Genomic DNA, 18,731 nt, shown 5'->3' on the forward strand with positions numbered 1-18,731 from the left:
GTGCGCAACTTCCTTTTCATGAAGAGTTCAGCTGGTGTTTGGCCGGTGAATGTATGCGGCATTGTGCTATAAGCGAACAGAAAATTATAGCTTCTGTGCTACAGTGACCTGGAACTTTTATTCCTCTGATCTTCGAGTAATTGCTTCAACAGCGACTGCTTTACTGTTTGAACCGCGCATTCTGCCGAACCGTTCGACTGAGGATGATATGGCGGAGTAAGGGTGTGCTTAACCCCGTTTGACAACAAATTCCTCAAAATCTTTTGCACGAAACTGCGGTCCGTTATCTGTGGCTATCTTAGTCGGTAAGCCATGACTTGCGAACAACGAGCGCTCTATTTCGATGGTGCTTTGCGCTGTCGTTGACGTCATGATCTTGATTTCCAACCATTTGGAATAGGAATCGACAGCTAAAAGGATCAACTTGTTTTCTTTTTCCGCAATATCAATATGTATCCTCTCCCAACAATTTGTGCACCATTTCTAAGATGAAAGTGGTGCTAGTGGCCCCACAGATTTTGTGCTTTGACAAATTTCGCACTGCTTCGCAGTTTGTTCGAGGCTGTTGTCTATCTGTGGCCACCAAACCATTGACCTTGCAAGTGCTTTCATCTTAGTAATGCCAATGTGTTGCTCATGTAACAAACACATAACTTCACTTTGAAGCGACTGGGGTATCACGACCCTGTTGGTCCACACCAAACAACCACAATCCACAGTAAGCTCAAATCGCCTCACGAAGAAAGGTAGATAAGGAGCGTCAACAGCACACGGCCATCCATGCCATACCATTTCACAAACAGCGCTGAGCACTGGATCTTTCACAGTTTCTCGCTCGATATCTTTAGCTGTAACGGGAAGTTTGTTGACAGGCGAAAATAAACCATTTCTTCTGCCTCGTCACCGGTTTCCGGCAGTGGAAGGCGTGACAGTCCGTCTGCATTGGCTATCTTTGTTCCTGCTCGGTGCGAAATGCGAAAGTTGTAGTTTGCAAGAAAATTTCCCCAGTGGTGTACACGAGCTGCAGCTACTGCATTTGTGTGATGCTTAGCCTCAAAAAGGACGGTAAGGGACTGGTGATCAGTGACTACATTGAAGCTGCGCCCGTACAGATATTTATGAAACTTCCGCACTGCATAAACAACTGCAAGAGCTTCTTTTTCCACTCGCTCGTAGTTACGCTCGGCAGGAGTCATTGTCCATGATGCGAACGCAGTCGGTCGTTCTACACCTTCAACCACGTGCGACAGCGCTGCGCCTAAGCCGTAAGCAGAAGCGTCACATGTCAACTGTATTTCCTTCCTGAGATCATACAGTTCCAAGACCACGTCTTCACTGATCAAATTCTTGCAGTGACTGAAAACATGCATCGCACTGGCTCGACCATTTCCATGTGCTGCCCTTGCACAAGAGTTGGTGCAGAGGCTCTAGCACATTTGCTAGATCAGGCAAAAATTTGGCATATTAGATTATTAGGCCCAAAAGTGCCTTTAGCTGAGTCACGTCACTTGGTTTTGGCGCGTCTCGAATTGCCTTCACTTTTTCCGCTGCTGGGTGTACGCCGTGCTTGTCTATCTCGTGTCCTAAGTAACGCACACTTTCTTGGAAAAATTTGCATTTCCCTGCGTTTACACGAATGCCATTCTCACTGAGTGCTTGTAGCACCTGCTCGGAACGGCGATAGCACTCTGTGAGGTCTTTACCTGCCATTAACACATCATCCAGGTAACAGGCAGTCCCAGGGATGCTTCGCAAAACCTGATCCATCACGGCCTGAAACATTGCGGGCTCGCTTGCCATGCCGTAGGGTAATCGTCTAAACCTGGAAAGCCCCAGGTGCATATTCACTGTCAGAAATTCCTGTGCCTGCTCATCCAGCTCAAGTTGCAGGTACGCCTTTGACAAATCCAGCAAAGTGAACACGGTTCCCCCAACCAGTGACGCGAATATGTCCTCGGGCAGAGGCAGCGGATAGTGGTCGAGTTTAATATCCCTATTGACTGTGACTCGGTATTCTCCACATATCCTAATCTCTTTTCCAGCTTTCTTCGGTACAATCACGAGTGGTGTAGCCCAACTACTGTGTCTGACTCTGTACATCACACCAGCTTTCTCAAGGTCGCGCAATTCATTTTCCATTTGTTCACGTAAAGCATATGGTACTGGTCTCGCCTTACAAAAAGGTTGGATGCGCATCGCTTTTTATTTGGATGCTACCAGTGAATCCCTTGATAGAACCATAGCCTGGCTCAAACACTCACCGTACAGCTGTTTTGACCTCTTCTCGGATTCCGCTGCGACCATCTGCCTACCGCGCTGTACGTTATCTATGTCATACTGAAACTGCTGCACAGCATTCTGCCAGTCAACTTTTAGTGTCGTTATCCAGTCGCGACATAAAAGCGTCGGCATGCGAGCTTGAGTTTCTTGCTTTGCAATTATCAGAGGCAGATCGTAGCTCCGGTTTCGATAAGACACACTCACGTTCGCTACACTTTTCACTTTGAGTGCAGTGCCATTATACACTCCTAGATGTACGTCGTCTTTGGAACATGGGTAGTTTGGGAAATTTGCATCGAAGTCTCTTTCAGACATTATGGTCACAGCGGCTCCCGTGTCTAATTCCATGGGGATATCCTTGCCGTTTACATTAAGCACGATGGGCGGAGAGCTGTGAACCTTGTTTGTAGCACAAACCTGTTTGTAGCAACTCAGGAGTTTCCGACAAGGTTTCCTCAGCTTTGTGAACGACCTTTGTTTTGCACATTTTCGCTACATGACCTGGCTTCGAACATTTGAAGCATGTACTTTTGAGAAAAGGACAACTCACTGGCTGGTGCAGTCCGCCCCACCTATGACAGGCGCGAACAGTGCCTTTCCCACGCTGCTTTCTTGGACCGTTTTGGGGGGTACGTTGCACGTTGCTCGCGGTCTTCTCCTCAGTCGAGTGTCTTCTGCCTTGCGTGGCAGATTCCCGATGCCAGTAGACGTCGGCAGGACTGGCGGTTGACCCCTCAGGTAGCATTTCCCGGGTGTCCTTCTGGGCCGTTTCCAAGGCGGTGGCGATTTTGCAGACTCGTTCCCAGGTGTCTTCGTCATCCGACAGGGCAAGAAGGCGGCATCGAATCGAATCCATACGGATTCCAGCAATCAATCGATCTCGGAGCACTTCTTCTAAGAATGTTCCAAATGAGCACGTAGCAGCCAGCCTTTTGAGCGTGACGATAAACTGTTTTAGGCTTTCGTTCGGCTCTTGCTTTCGCTGGTAGAAGCGATACTGTTCGGTAACCACAGACCGTTTTGGAGCATAGTGCTTTTGAAGAACTTCTGAAGCTTCTTTGTACTTGACCTCTGTTGGCTTTTTCGGCAGCAGCAGGCTACTCAGAGTCACGTAAGCCTTTTCACCCAGGATTGTTAGGAAGACTTGCAACTTCTTACTCTAGAAGCAGAATCTATTGAGCAGTCTTTGGCTCCTTTGTAAGGTTGGAAGGGCAGGTCTAGCTGGGTGTTGGTGTTCTGGCCGCCCATCAGCGATGAGGCGATTGCCGATGGTGGCAAAGAAAGGCCTCCGGCGAAAATCACATGATCTTCCCTAGAAAGGACTGTCGACGGGGTTGGGGCATTGATGTCGCACCAGGTCCAGCAGCTCCACCTGTGGGCCAACTGAAAGTGAATACGGTTGCGGTTCCGGCTTCACCGCTTCAGAAAAAGTGCCCGTCTCTTCGAAGATGAATCGCTTCCTAGATTATGGGTAGGATATGTTCTCTTTTGTCTTCAAGCTAATAATTTATTTTACTGTCTTCCAAATACGGCACGACCTGGAGTGCGCGCCATGTGCGCCAGTTGGCAGTTGGCAGTTGCGTACAGGTCGAACCTTTCCAGGTAGACGTCGATATTGCCAGAGTCTGGGCAGAACTCTGCTAAAGATCCCAGGGTGGTGGTCATCTCTGATGTCCTCGCTTGCCATAGCGTCTTTGTCGGTTCTGCAGGCTGGATCAATGCTTCTGCACGAACTATCCCATCCTCGTCGCCTTGTTGGACTCGGACGCCGTGAAGTCAAGTATTTATTCGGGCAGCAACACGAACACAACAGACAGAAACAATTCAGTGGCTTCGCCTTATAAAGACAGCCTGGGTGCAACCGAGGCATGCCATTGGCCAGCGATACAACTGCACACGTGAACAGTAATCGCGAACATCAGATACGCGGTGCACAGTAGCAAAGTGCAGCACACTTGATGTGCGCTGCGCCGATGCAACACCGCTGAAGATCTCAGATCTTTTAAATGGACACACAATCATTAAAATATTGCGTCAGTAACTGGCGGCAAATCAACGACAAGCTGTTTGAAAGCTGTTTGAAATATGGGAATGCTCGGCCAGGCATGCAGGCCCAACGAACAGCCGGCCTCTCAGACCTATCAGCAGCGGCTCTCTCGGTGCCTGGTTGGCTTAAATGACCGGTCCGGAGTCAGTGACCAAGCTGGTACCAGCGCCTTTGGCTCCTCGTGTCGCCCCATGCATATGCCAAGCTGGGCGAGCCGATTAAATCAGCATTCCGTCATAAGCCAAGCATGGACCGATGGTCGGCGGTTGGCCAATTTTGCTTGGGAGGTTACAAGTTCAGTATTAAAAGTTGTATTTAAAGAAAATGGCACATTTGTGCCGCCGCGGTGGCTCAGTGGCTATGGTGCTCGGCTGCTGACCCAAAGGACGCGGGTTCGATCCCGGCCGCGGCGGCTGGAATTTCTTTGGAGGAGAAATTCTAGAGGCCCGTGTACTGTGCGATGTCAGTGCACGTTAAAGAACCCCAGGTGGTCGAAATTTCCGGAGCCCTCCACTACGGCGTCTCTCATGGCCTTAGTCGCTTTGGGACGTTAAACCCCATAAACCAAACCATTTATAGGTATCATGAAGTTGGACGAATTACTTAAAGAAATATAAAGCAAAAGAAAAAAGTGAAAGTCCTTTCACTCAGCACTGCTGCTATTCTGCGCCATCTCGTGAGGTGTAGGATGTGTCCTGTACTGTAAATAAAAAATAAAAAAGGCAATCGGTGAATGTTACAGAAAATACTATTTGAAAGAACAAAAATGTTCCGCCAGCAAACGCATCATAAAGGATGCGAAACATGGAATTTAAGTTCGTTTCGATGCAAAACTATGGCTGCAAAAAGCCGATGCTGGCAGAATGTGTTTGTGTCTATAACCAAAGCAGAGCAGTCATGAGTCAGCATTGCATATGCCCTACCTGGTCACTTGTCATTGTTTTTCAACCTTACATTGCCAGAAGTACATCCATAGAGTAACATAAAAGTAAAGAGCGGACACTCGGGCCCTTTCGCGGCCGAGTTCGGCGCTTCCCCGTTTCCGCCAGATGGCACTGAACGTGCAAATAAAAAAAAAACGAAAAATAGTATGGTCTTGGCATGTCTTGGCTTCCTTCTGCGGAGTGACTGATGCGCTCATTGCCACCCTGACAGAATGCACGTAGTAGGTTCACTGCCGCTTGCCAAGCGCATGCGATGCGTGGCATAACACCTTTGTGGCTTGCGGGTGACGTGTTCGCCGCGGCGTCCAGGCAAGAGATCAAAGCCAAACGCTTTTGACGAGCGGTGCACGTCGAAACCTGGATAATTGTTGCATGCTCCGTAATTGTCACGCTGGTGGCCGGCTGCTCAGCTGGGCAATGTGACACCGCCTCCTCCGCGGGAGTGGAGAACGCACAAGACGCAATGAAAGTAGAGCCTCCTGTTATTGCCTATCATCTCTGAGGCCAGTGCGTTTCCCCGGGTCCGCTAGGTGCGCTGTGCACAAAAGTCGGCCGCTGGGGCCTACGGGAGTGTCCGCTCTTTACTTCTCTATTACTCTATGGTACATCTGCAAATGACATTGTTCACAAAAGTGGCAATACATGCTTAGGGGGTGTAATCTTCAGAATTACTAGTTCTCAATGCAGCCACTGGGCCAGTGTCATAATTTTCTAGACTTATGTTGTCCAAGTTGCCACGTCACAAATGCACTGCTAGTTTTGCTTGTCAAGCACATTGTGCCCAATGGGCATCTTGCACGTGTACAGCCACAGCTCTTTGCTAAAGCGGTGAAGTGAATCACTTCTGCGGAAACAATTTACTACCCTCTCTTAATCCGTGGCGGAGTGTAACGCAGCCAATCTGCTGCACGTGCCTAGCGTGCCTACCGTGGCATCAGCCATGGTTCCGAGTGGCATCTTGCCTAGCTTAGCAGCCAGCTGTGCTACCCTGCTTTTCCTTCTGCCTGTGTCGTGGATGGGATGCATGTTTCTGGGTATGGGAGCGATAATCAGATGCTCTCTTATTTCTCTTCCCAGATCTTTACTAGTGTTCGCTGTGTTATCTACGATTACCCATTTCGCTACCTCTAGGTATTTCCTGCCTGCGGGTGTGGATGTTAGCCTGCCGATTTGCGACGTTCTAACCGCTTCAGTCAATTCTCTCCAATTGTTATGCAGGCCCATTTTCTCCAGTATATCATTGGACGTGGAAATGGGCAGCCCTAGTTTATTCACTTTGAGAGTTTTAATACAAGGGTCAGAACAAATTTGTCTCCTTAAATCGATGCTGCGGACTCAACCTGCCTCATGACAAAAAGAGGCTGCTGCTGAGAAGAGTTGGACGGCATTGGAGAGCTAGCTTAACACACAGTCAGATGGCAGTTTAATGTTGCAGCAGTATTTGACGGTGGTGCAGATACTGCAATAATAATGATGATGATGATAATAATAATAATAGTAATAATAATAATAATGATGTTTATTTCCATCATAACAGAAATGATGGAGGTGGTGAGAAAAAAAAGCGAGGACGCTTGACTGAGTTCTCACCACCTCTCAGGCAGCGGCATAGAGCAAGAAACATTGCGCTCTGTACATACTGCACACATGCAGCAGAAACAAAAAGGAAAGTACAACAGAAGAATTAACAACACATAATACAACATTAACACACGTAGTAAAGCAAAATAACACATAATGCAAGGCTTCATTCCAAAAGTGGTGTCAGTGCTGCTTATGAATAAGAATGAGTGTAATTACATGCTTTCAATTATAAAATCTCGTACGGTGGAAAATGGAACATGAAGGACATCAACGTTTGAGTCAATAAATATGTTTAAAAGTAGCGGGAGACGGTAATTAAGCATTTGGTGTCTGTAACTTGTTCGTGTAACAGGTGTAGACCAGTGTGGTTTGTGGCGTTGTGGGTATGGAGTCTGGAAATGCTGAAGTGAGGCGAAGTAAGTAATTGTGTTTAAGTGTTTAAGTAAGTCAGTGTGAAACGTAAGGAATATTAATAAATGCAGCTTTCTATATCGCAACTTAAATGTCATTGTATCGATCGTGGCTCCCAGGAGACGGAGTCCCAAAAATGGCTTCTTCCCCTTTCATCAGGACGTGCTGAACTGTTGAGCGCACTCATCTTTCATACAACGCCGCATAATATGCCGCAGCGAATCTTGTGGCGATGTACCCCCAATTTCTGACAGATAAACGACCTGGAAAACAAGAAATAGGTCATGTTTAGCATAATCATCTGTTGCTAGCAACTTGTCATCAGAGCTATTTATCTTTTACTACTGAGCAGTTGCAAGGTTAAAATTTATCAGGAATAGCAAAGCCAAAATCATTTTTACTGTTTACCGGTACAGGTGGAAGCTACATAAAGAGTAGACATATTAACTACCAGTGCACGTTAAGGCTGCATTATCTTGGTGCTGTTGTTTGAGGTCAACTGGCACTTGTCAAATGGCTGTATTATATAGTTAGTACACTAAAATATGGAGAACAATAAATGAGCTCGCAGAATGCAGTGTTTGAAAGAGCAGTTGCTGCACAAAAGCAAGCAATCTTTCAGTAAAAGACTAAGTTGTATCGTTTTGCCAGTCCACGTCGTTTCTTCTGCCGTCTATGTCTTCTTGTACGGCAGCCATGTTAGTGAAGAGCAATAGTTACATCTGAGCTGTCTCGCTAGCTTCATGCGAACGGCTAAAATTATGAAAAACTTACAAGGTCAGTTCTTTTCTTAGGGTTACACAGCTCTTTCTCCAGCTCTTGCTAACCTTCAAGCGACGACAAAGGCATCAACTTCAGGACGTTGTTGACAGGTTCAGGATTTTCAGATGGCTGTTGCCGTAAGCTTAACCGCTACAGCATCTTTAATATTCTGCTATGTTCTGCCAGCTCCGATCGTATCTCCTGTAAGGCCTTGAGCGTCTTCTTCTGCAGTGCTGTTGAAGAAAAGGTGGAATGCGACTTGATGCTTGATACCATACTTCAGACGACTAGTTTTGCGTAGCAAATGACACCTCAAATTCAGAACGTTTTACTTGTGTATCCTGCGCTTGTTGAACACAAGGCAAAGAGTAAAGCTCCATTTTATTTGCCATGGACTTCGGAGCTGAGCACATATTTAAGGAAACTGAGGATTAACACAACCAAGGCAAGCTTTTTTCAGTCCAATATCAAGCAAAATACAAATGCGATAATTCTGGGTTGGGCCTGCACAGACGATGCAGCAGACGTAACAAAGGAAATTAGTAAAACTTCTACTCACTTGACTTCCCTGAACATGTCATCTTGCAGTTTTTTTGCCAGGTCCTGAGGGTGTGGTCGGAGATCGGTAATTTAGGCTAGAGGTGCTAGGTACATTGTCCGCATGAGGCTGGCGATTTTTGGTAGCTGGGACTAGGGGCTGAGGAGGCAGAATAAAGCGTCCTTCTGGTTGCAGGCCACAACAAAATGATGGCTCTGGCAGCTCCACAAGTGTGTTGCGGCCAAAACTCTTCTCACTGTCCTCGTTCGAAGACAAAAATTACACTGCTGGCCGCCGTCTCCTTCTCTGTATAGCACCTTTGTCCTCACTTGTAAGGTCAGAAGTGAAAGCAGCCACCTGCTGCTTTTGTCGCGCGGCATCATATGTGTCTATAAAGTTATAAAAAGTAATTAGGGACCATGTTGGAAACATCAGTGGTATAGTATAATGATCAACACTGTAAGAAACAGTAACAATGCAGAAAGCAGTGTGCTTACCACACTTGCAAAGAACACAACAATTGTACTCTTGCCAGTTACTTTTTGGTCATTCAGAATTTTTTATTGCCATAGTCAATTTACTGGTGTGTTTGTATGATGGCTAGACAGCCTTTTTTTCACTTGTTAGCCAGATGGCTGGGATCACAGACACCTCATCGCTGTCTTCAAACTGGACTACGCAGGACTTCTTCCACACTGAAAAAGCCATGAAAATGTTCTTTAGTACAGGGGTTTTCAAACGTTTTTCCCCAATAACAGCCTTCAACATGTGCCAAGGAACCCCCCCCCCCCCCCCCCCCCCCTTACAATCGGTCATCACGAGCGTCACAATTGTTCGGTGTTGCTTGTGAATGTATCATATGTGCCTCTTGCTGTTTCATTCACTTTTGTAAGTTTTTCTTTTTTTTTTTCAGCTTTCAGCAAGCAGTTTTTATTCAATGTCCATCTCGCGCTCATACTCAGCTCTCCAACCCCAAGACAAGAGCGTAGAAAACTATAGTCGGATGCAGCTTAAGAATGAAGCGACAAATTCAACTCAAAGGAACCCCTCCAACCAATCCCCTTATGCCTGCTAGTGCGTAGCATGGCGAATTAATTAGATTAACTGCGCCGTTATGGAAAACGGCCGACGTCATCGATTGCCCGGAGGGGCTACTTTGCGAGGCATCCGCCCGAAAACCAACAACTAAACCAACATTCCTACCCAGCTCACAAATAGCAACTGGAGTGGCCTAACAAACACAGATGAAAGCACGTTTCAGCTTTGCACTGTTTTTTGCTTATGTGTGTGTAGGAGGGGAAAAACTGCATAACGAGGTCCATATTGACAGGCACACACACTTGTGTTCTATGTCACTCATGCTCCATATAGAAAAATCTGCGGAAAGCTGTGCAGAACCAAAGATATTCAGGGTCTTAGATTGAATAGGTTACTGGAACAGGCTATCCAATCTTGTAAAAAAGCGGCAGCACAAGCGCGCACCTTCATCTGTGCTAATGGTGTTGGCTACCTGGACGATGTGCCCAGCTTTCATCTTGACGAAGGTGTCAGCTGCAAAAATGGTGTCTCTCATTTCGAGAGCACTGTACTGAATGCCTTTGAACCTTACAGGCAATGGTCTCTGAGAGTGTTACCCGGACAGCTTGTAGGGTAACCTTGACAACACAGACTGTGCTTTGACGCCCTGCTTCCTTCTCAGTCAATCGTCGAACAACCTGTTGAAGAGCTCGACCGTGCGTCTTCAGCATCATTTTCACTTCATGAAGATAATTCTCAAAAGGAAATGCTGAGAAAGCGTCAAGAGGCCAAATGCTCTGACACCATTGGCTGTGTGCACCAGTGAGTGAACATTGTACTCATAAATGCCACATCCATTAAGGTCACCAGCATCAGCAACAAACTGCTTGAGAAGGCGTTCTGCAGTCTCAGCATGTGTGGCCAAGAATTTCTCACTGACAAGGACTGCCGCTGCTACACTGAACTTTATGAAATGGCTATAAAATCGGTTGTCCAGTTTCCCGTTCAGAGCAACAGGCCCATAATAGAGCAAGAAGTTCCTGAACTCCACAGCCTTCCATTGTTCTAGGAAAGGAAGAGCTCTTGGTCTCAGCTTCATGTCGGACTTGCAGAAATGGAAGCCTTGGGTATGGAGTATCTTTGACAGGCAAGGCCTGCTTTTCACCCAATACTGTACAAATAGCTTTCGCATTATTCCCAAGCAAACAAGGTGCATATAGTCCAGTGGAAACTGGCTCGCCAGCCCAATATTCAGATCTAGTTAGGGAGATTCTTCATTGTGGTGAGCAGGCTGTAGCATTCTCTTGAAACTTTAATCAGACCGCAGAGGACTTCTACAAGCTGGTAAAGTAATCTTGCTATGTGCAGTTAAGTACACGCCTTTCTGGGTGAATTTTTCGCCGCAACCATAATAGGCAGAACGGCCGACGGAGTTCCATGGACTCCCTGGCAGCTGCAGCACGCTGAACAAAATGAACAATTTCACTGCTAAGGTGCACAATAACTTTGAAAGCAAATACTTAAATACTAAACAAGGTTCATATAGTCCAGTGAAAACTGGCCCACCAGCCATATCTAGTAAGGGAGATTTTTCATGGTGATGAGCAGGCTATAGCATTCTCTTGAAACTTTCATCAGACTGCAGGGGACTTCCACAGTCTGGAAAAGTAATCTTGTTATGTGCAGTTGAGTACACGCCTTTCTGGGGGCATTTCTTGCCACAACCATAATAGGCGGAATGGCCGACGGAGTTCCATGGACTCCCTGGCAGCTACAACACGCTGAACAAAATGAACAATTTCACTGCTAAGGTGCACAATAACTTTGAAAGCAAATACTTAAGACGTGGAATGGTTCACTAGATTGCAAAAGAAAAATTTTTCTGACAAAGAGAGTTTAAGTTTACATCACAGATGCAGTATGGTTAATGGGATGTGACCGCCAGCTAATGCCTGAAACTGAAAGATATGCGGTACTAGGCCTGTTATTAAACATGAGAGGTTCTCTTGCACCGTACACCATGTTCATGCCCTCAATGTACTTTCCTGGGTGCAACCATGCATATACTAGGTGCATATGCTGCACCATGTTTTGCGTGAATGCATAGGCTGGAGTGTCAGCGTGACCATTCAGATAGTATGCCTGTAAGATATTTGTGCTTTGCAATGAACGACGAAGATTAGATGCCAATATAGTTCAGTTCTCCATCATTTACTGTGCAGGGCTGTTTCTGTGCTTACTAGAAAGCTTTCACTCCTCTACAATTTTCCCGAATATTATTACCGAAGTGAATTGACGGAGAAGGTCTTTTACGCACTTTGTATATTTGAAGGTTTATTCCTGTTGTAAATCCATGAAGAACAAAAATGGACAAGGGAGTATTCATTCTCCTTCAGATACTTTACCTCCATTGAGCAAGAACCGAGGCTTTCAAGGGTGATGGAAACCGAAATGAAGGTAGAGAAAAGATGTTTAGATTGGTAATGCTGAAGTCTCTTTTCTCTAGTTGTAAAATAGGTTGGCTGCCTTAGCATCTATATCTAAAATGAAATCTAATTGTACTAATGGAAAGTCTTGCCATCACAGGCCCATTCCACACCAGTGTCACCTAGCAACCCGATCTACTTTTGAAGGTCATAAGCATGAGTCATATTAGAATGGGAGCATGGTGACTGTTAAGCAGTAACCGCGTGAGGCGATATTCCGTCGCGATGAAGATGCCGTGGCCCACCGCTGTTGCTAGCGCAAACCGCACGAAGCGACGGGATTCGGCGTCGGAGCGGCGCGTTTTCAGTGTTGCTCGATTGCTGCTACTTCAGCGTTCAGTCATTTTGCGTTAATTAATGCGTAGAACAACGTTCCTAAGGCTCCATGCATGATAAAACACAATAAAAACATTAACAAAAATATATGCGGGCAATAATTCTATTTTTGTCTAATACGCAAAGTCACGTGACAAAGAAAAGCGCGCGCATTTTTTCCTTCCTCCGTGAGCGCGCACTTTTCCCGTCTGCTGCCGGCCTCCCCAGCGTCGTTGTCCGCCATGGAACGCCGACGGAAACTCGCAATGCTCAGAACTTTGCTCGTTCTGAAGCAGCTGCAAGCTGGGGCTCGCAGACACTGGGTGCGTCCTGTGTGGCAAATTCGCGCGGAGGAGAGCGAACACCTCACAGCGGTAAGCCAGCTGGATATGCTGTAGTGTGAGCGCACTACAGTTACATTTTTCCCTTGAAGCTCGCTGTTTCAGGTGCAGCTCATGAAGGATGGCGATGCAAGCTTATTCCGCAAATATTATCGAATGTCTCCAGGGACATTTGACTTGCTGCACAGCATGGTTGTCGAAAAGCTGTCGAAACAGTGGCTGTGCAGGGACCCGATCTCATCGGGGGAACGGCTTGCCTTGGCGCTGCGGATGTGCACTTGCGTGCAGCGATGTACTGTATGTCCGTATGTCTAGCTAGTCTAGCTCCAGGATGCAATCAAGTTCAATGCCGTGACCGCAGGCGATAAAAGCATGCTACTCGCTGAATCGTGCCTAAGCACTTGCATACATTCACATTTCACGAATTGCCGCCACCAGAAAGACTCCATATTTTCACAGTCCACTGAGCATCATGAAGAAAAACACACTGATAACGTTCCAGTTATGAATGTCAGTAAATGTAGACACGTAATCACGTGGGATCAACAAACGTCAGCGCATGAAGTTTACGTGAAAGAAGCGACAATGACAACTCACTGGTGGACCCGAGGGCCGCTGCGATGCGGCACCAGGTGACATTCCTGCGCTGCTGGGACTTGTAGTGCGTATAGGACATGTCCCATACCACCCTTTCTGGTTCAGCTTCATTAATGAGCCTTTCATTAAATTCTTGTTGTTGTTGCAAGCCTGCCATGGTTAGGCGTTCGTCGGCTGCTGCTCCGTTGAAAAAAAAAAAGACGACTTTCGCGCGCAAAACGGCTCGGAAGTTGCGCACCCGCAAGACCTACCGTTATTGGCTAGTCTCGCACGCCACTTCCGGGCGATAGGCGAAATTTTCTGCAAACCCAGAAACTGGGCGACGCAATGCGCGACAGTGGTTCGGCGGCCGTCAGCTCATCGCGCGGCGTGTCGCCGCGAATTATCGCCTCGTGCGGTTAGCGCTTTCATCATAGACTTGGAGGTAGCTCAACAATTGCCATCTGCACTGACTGAATAGAATACTTTGACGAGTGAAACAGTGGGCAGCCATCTACTCATCATCATGGTTATGTCCATTGTGTTGAGGGCACGTTCCTGTCTTTGCTTTCTGTATAATTCCCAATCTGCATTGTCAGGCTTGAGGGCAGTGTCGCGACACTGGTCTTGACTCATCATCATGGTTATGTCCATTGTGTTGAGGTCATGTTCCTGTTTTTGCTTTCTGTATAATTCCCCATATATAATGTCAGGCTTGAAGGCACTGTCGCAATGCTGAAATATTTTCTGCAAAGCGTCTTTAATGCTCTGGCAACTTTTTTCGATAAAAGCACTGATGCAAGCTGCTGCTCCACTGGTAGACTGACAAAGAAATTTTTTTCCATCGCAAGAGTATCTCCTCTACGCTTCTGGCCGCTCTGCACACACGTCAGATAAACATTTTTCCTCTTTTTCGGATCTCGTTCGTACTCGCCCAGAAGAAATGCGCAGTCGGGATAATAATAGTGAAAGATGACGGTGTTCAGCGTAGTGCCACGGCCGCTCAATGGAGAGCGCACTGCGGCCCGTCGCGTCTCCCGAAAGAGCCGTATTGCGCCTTGTTCTCATCGTCACCGCTCCGTGATAAGTCCGGGCAGAGAGCTGTGCGCAGCGGCCGAGGCAGTGCTTCTCGTTTAGGTGTCTGCGCTGTAGGCGCTTTATAATTTTAGCATTCATGAGCTGCGTTTCACTCATTATGGTGATGCCACGTGCAAGTTTGCTATTGATAGCGTGATAGCGGCATGTCACCATCACTGCGCTTTTCCAAATCGCACGTGCGCTTACACCAAGAATCGAGGCAGAAGTGCGCTTCGCCGAGCCGTCACCCATTCAGTTACGGCCGTTTCAACCACTGCAATAACTTATTACATATTACAATCTTGAACTCGGGACAAGGTTTTGGGCCACTTATTCAACATGCACTTTTTGTAAACTTACGTTTGTGGTTGTAGTTCAGCCTGTTGCTCCATTTTCACTGGAAATAGTTTAAGTGGGTACCACCACGTAAATATACTGCTGACACAAACTGTTTCAAAAGAAACAACACAAGACAGCCAGTTCAACCAGACGCCAGCAGGCTCAGCCAATGTTTTTCGTTTTATTTTGAACCAACGTGATGCACCGAAGGAATTCAAGCCTATTTTACAAGCGAAGAACTTTCTTCGAAAGAGGTTTATGAGCAAGTATGATTTTTTCCACCGTAAGACTGATGTTTCCTGCCCAATTGGTCAGCAGTGGTCGCATTAGTTTGGTTAGGAAGGCTTTGCAGAGGTCCTTGGTGTGACTGTGGTCTTCTCTCTGGCAAATCAACTCCGGACATTGCTCAGAATAGGGAAGAAGGGTTGAAACCAACGTGTTGCATAGCTTGCTGCTGCTTCTGACCTCTGGGCACTTCGTCACCTTGCTAACAAAGGTGCATGTAAGCTTGAACAAGGCAACTATTTCCATTTTTGGATACCTCAGGCGTCCACCATCAAGATTCTTGATAAGTCCATAAATTTCTTCAGTTGGCTTTGCTACCTCCAGCATGATTTTGCAAGAATCACAAGGCACCTGCAAACGAGAACAAACGGTTAGGAAAAAGGTGGGTACTGACATAAAATAAAATTAATGACACTGTAAAGTAAGCATTCGAATATATTTAAACTTTGGTTATATATAAAATAATGAAAGTAAGTGTAGGCACTGAAAACAACAGCCAGAATAAAAAATGTTTCATGCACTTTCGTAAAAATATCCGTACCTTCTCTTCACACGCACGTGCAGGTAACCAGCCAAGTATGCAATCGGTGCCAACTCTATGTCAGCTGCTGGTTCACACCACACATGAATGAATCCGAACCCACTCTAAAGTTCCCTCGCAGCAGACATGATGGCAGATGGCAAGGTGCAACTTTAGTAATCATGAATGCCAAGCCGCCGCGGTGGCTCAGCGGTTGTGGTGCTCGGCTGCTGACCCGAAAGACGCGGGTTCGATCCCGGCCGCGGCGGCTGGAATTTCTTTGGAGGAGAAATTCTAGAGGCCCGTGTACTGTGCGATGTCGGTGCACGTTAAAGAACCCCAGGTGGTCGAAATTTCCGGAGCCCTCCACTACGGCGTCTCTGATAGCCTTAGTCGCTTTGGGACGTTAAACCCCATAAACCAAACCAAACCAAACCATGAATGCCAAGTTTTGCAGCTGCCCTTGCCTCAGAGTTGATAGATGCATTTGCAGACTTTGATGCCTGCAAGATGCCAACCTGCACAAAGCATGGGGAAATGTGTATTGTCTCCGTTTATTACTTTTTTTTCTCAAATGGTACCTTCAATATTTTCTCTTATGTGAAAACTGCAGCCCTTGCGTCAATTCTTGTCGTTCCCGCCATTGAATTGCCTTAAAGATGGCGCCGTGTCCTATATATAGGACACCAGGGCTCAGTGGTTGCAAGAACAAAAAAAAAAAAGCAATGTTTGGCGTTACTCTTTATGTCCAAGCTTTCACAAAAATTCAAATATTCAAAACAAACATGCTGGTTACCTTGAGGTGCCCCGCCGCGGTGGCTCAGTGGTTACGGCGCTCGGCTGCTGACCCGAACGAAAGACGCGGGTTCGATCCCGGCCGCGGCGGCTGAATTTCTTTGGAGGAGAAATTCTAAAGGCCCGTGTACTGTGCGATGACAGTGCACGTTAAAGAACCCCAGGTGGTCGAAATTTCCGGAGCCCTTCACTACGGCGTCCCTCATAGCCTGAGTTGCTTCGGGACGTTAAACCCTAACAAACCCTAATAAACCCTAAAAAAACCTTGAGGTGCAGCTAATACTGGACATTGATTGATGCGTGTGAAAAGTTTTGAAACAGTTCTTTGTGCTTGATACGCAGAGGTGGACGTTGCACTTTTCACACTTAGTTTTTGGCTTTCCTTTGCATCCTTCCAACTTTCATCGCTGTTGGTCTTCGGCCATGAGCGTCCAGTGCCCAACTTGATCATATTATACGCCGTACACTGGTCGCTGGGCTGTGCAATTTTGCCTTTTGAGTGGCTGCAGGCGAGAAGACGGTGGTCTTCCAAGTTTCCGTGGCAGATCAGCAAAATCAGCTTTTGCTAGACTTTCCACGACACTTAAGGCGCGGTTATACTCCGACGTAGCGCGCGCGGCACGGCGGCGCCCGATCACCGGCGCGGTCTGACGGCGCCCGGCGCGGAATGCAACCGGCTGCATTTCGCGCGGGCCACGCCGAGAGCGCGCCGAAGCCGCCCGCCCAGAATGCACCGCGCGCGCCTCCCACGCCACTCCTCCCCTCTACCCCCTTCGCCACTTGCCTCCTCTCCCAGCCGGTTTTCGAACGAAGAACGTTCTGCGCATGCGCTGCCTCGCGTCGGAGCGGCTGGACTGTAGAGCTCCCGAACTGAGCCTGGCGTAGCGTCGCCGATCTGACGTATCCGACCGCAACCGGCTCTCGCCCGCGCACCGAAAACGTCGGAGTATAACCGCGCCTTTAGAGTAAATTCGAGCAAATCCATCTTCTCTCTTCTTAGCTCTTGAATTTCAGCGTTACGCCTGTACTCGAGCCACGAGTTAGTCACGGAGAGGTTGATAAAATGTTTGATAACTCGCAGTGTCCATTTCCAGCTGCGAATGACCGTTCGGTACAGGCTTATCAGAAAGTCTGTCTTGTCAGCGCCTCCCAAACTTTGGTTGTACTCGCGGAGAACTGCGGTTTCACATTTACGCTTTTCCCATCTGCTTTACTCCATCGAGGCACTTCATCCTCATCATCAATTCCAAGGAAATCTGAGGCTGTTGTCCAGCCATCTCCTGATGATGATTTTCTCATCGCTGCTTACCATGCAGTCGAGAGGACCCTCTTCCCTCCTTCTTCATTTGGCCTTCTGGCTTCAGCAGGCATTTCTTGGTCCGGTTTGATTGGATGGTTCCAGCAGCGTATATAGTCTTACAGGCTCCCACGCTTTTCCAACAGATATATCTCGCGCTTAGACAAGGCTATCGAAGTGCTGCTCACACATGAGTCAACTTCTGTGCAGATATGATACGCCTCTACTACTTCCCGTACCAGTTGTTCTTTATGGCGACACAGCACAACAGTGTTGTCAAAGTACGGAGTGCATAGGCAGGATTTGCAATGTGCAGCCAGTTTTGACGAACCGGAGCCACGCAAAGAATTAGCGTGTTCCAAAAGGCGTTCGTTGAGGCACCTGCCTGTTTGACCCACGTAGAAATGGCCGCACGAGAACGGAATCCTGTAAACGACTCCAACTCTGCACTGCACAAACTGAGTGGCATGACGGACTCCGCACCCTTCTGTGGCGTTGCCGTTTTCTTTCTTGCGTTTCTTGCGTATAGTCTTCTCATGAAGCACCCGCAAAACTGGCAAGGACGTGAAATAATGTCAAAAAAAGCTCGTGCCCAGCACCATCCAGTATTCGCCTCGCAAGATGGAGGACAAATGCTGCGGTCACTCCAAAGTCATTCTTGTCTGCTGGAATGAGTTCAGTGGTTGAACCTTGATAAACGAGGAAGTCGTAGATAATCCCCGAAGCACCGCACAACATGAAAACTTTCACTCCCCACGTATTTGGTTTCCTTTTAATGTATTGTTTTATGTCTAGCTGTCCTTTAAACGGAATGATTTGCTCATCGATGCAAAGATGCTCCTCCAAAGAGAGGTTTACACATCTTTCACGAATTGTGTCCAAAACTGTCCTGACCTTCCAGAAACGATTATTGCTGGTGTGGTCTCCGTTCACGTCAACAATGTGAAAGCAGTTTCTGAGCTTCTTAAGTCGGTTTCGTGACATTTTCGCACTCGAGAAAAGCTCAGTTTTGAGCGACCGCGTCCAGTACATGCGCAGCCGTGGGTAGCGAAAGACACCCATCGCTAAATGCAGTGAAATCAGCTTTCTTTCTGATTTCTTCTTCGTTTGTCTCAAC

General features: G+C 47.3%; 1 long non-coding RNA gene and 1 pseudogene across 1 annotated transcript in view; one reads left to right on the plus strand and one right to left on the minus strand.

The window, feature by feature from the left end:
• The window catches only part of LOC149332979 (uncharacterized), a 90,003-nt gene that overhangs the window by 5,249 nt on the left and 66,023 nt on the right, over positions 1–18,731 (plus strand). The window lies entirely within an intron of this gene.
• Positions 656–6,213, minus strand: LOC149332980 (uncharacterized; annotated as a pseudogene).

This window comes from Amblyomma mixtum, chromosome 8, assembly GCF_055824585.1.
Source record: "Amblyomma mixtum isolate Tamu chromosome 8, ASM5582458v1, whole genome shotgun sequence".
Classification (NCBI taxonomy): Eukaryota; Metazoa; Arthropoda; class Arachnida; order Ixodida; family Ixodidae; genus Amblyomma; species Amblyomma mixtum.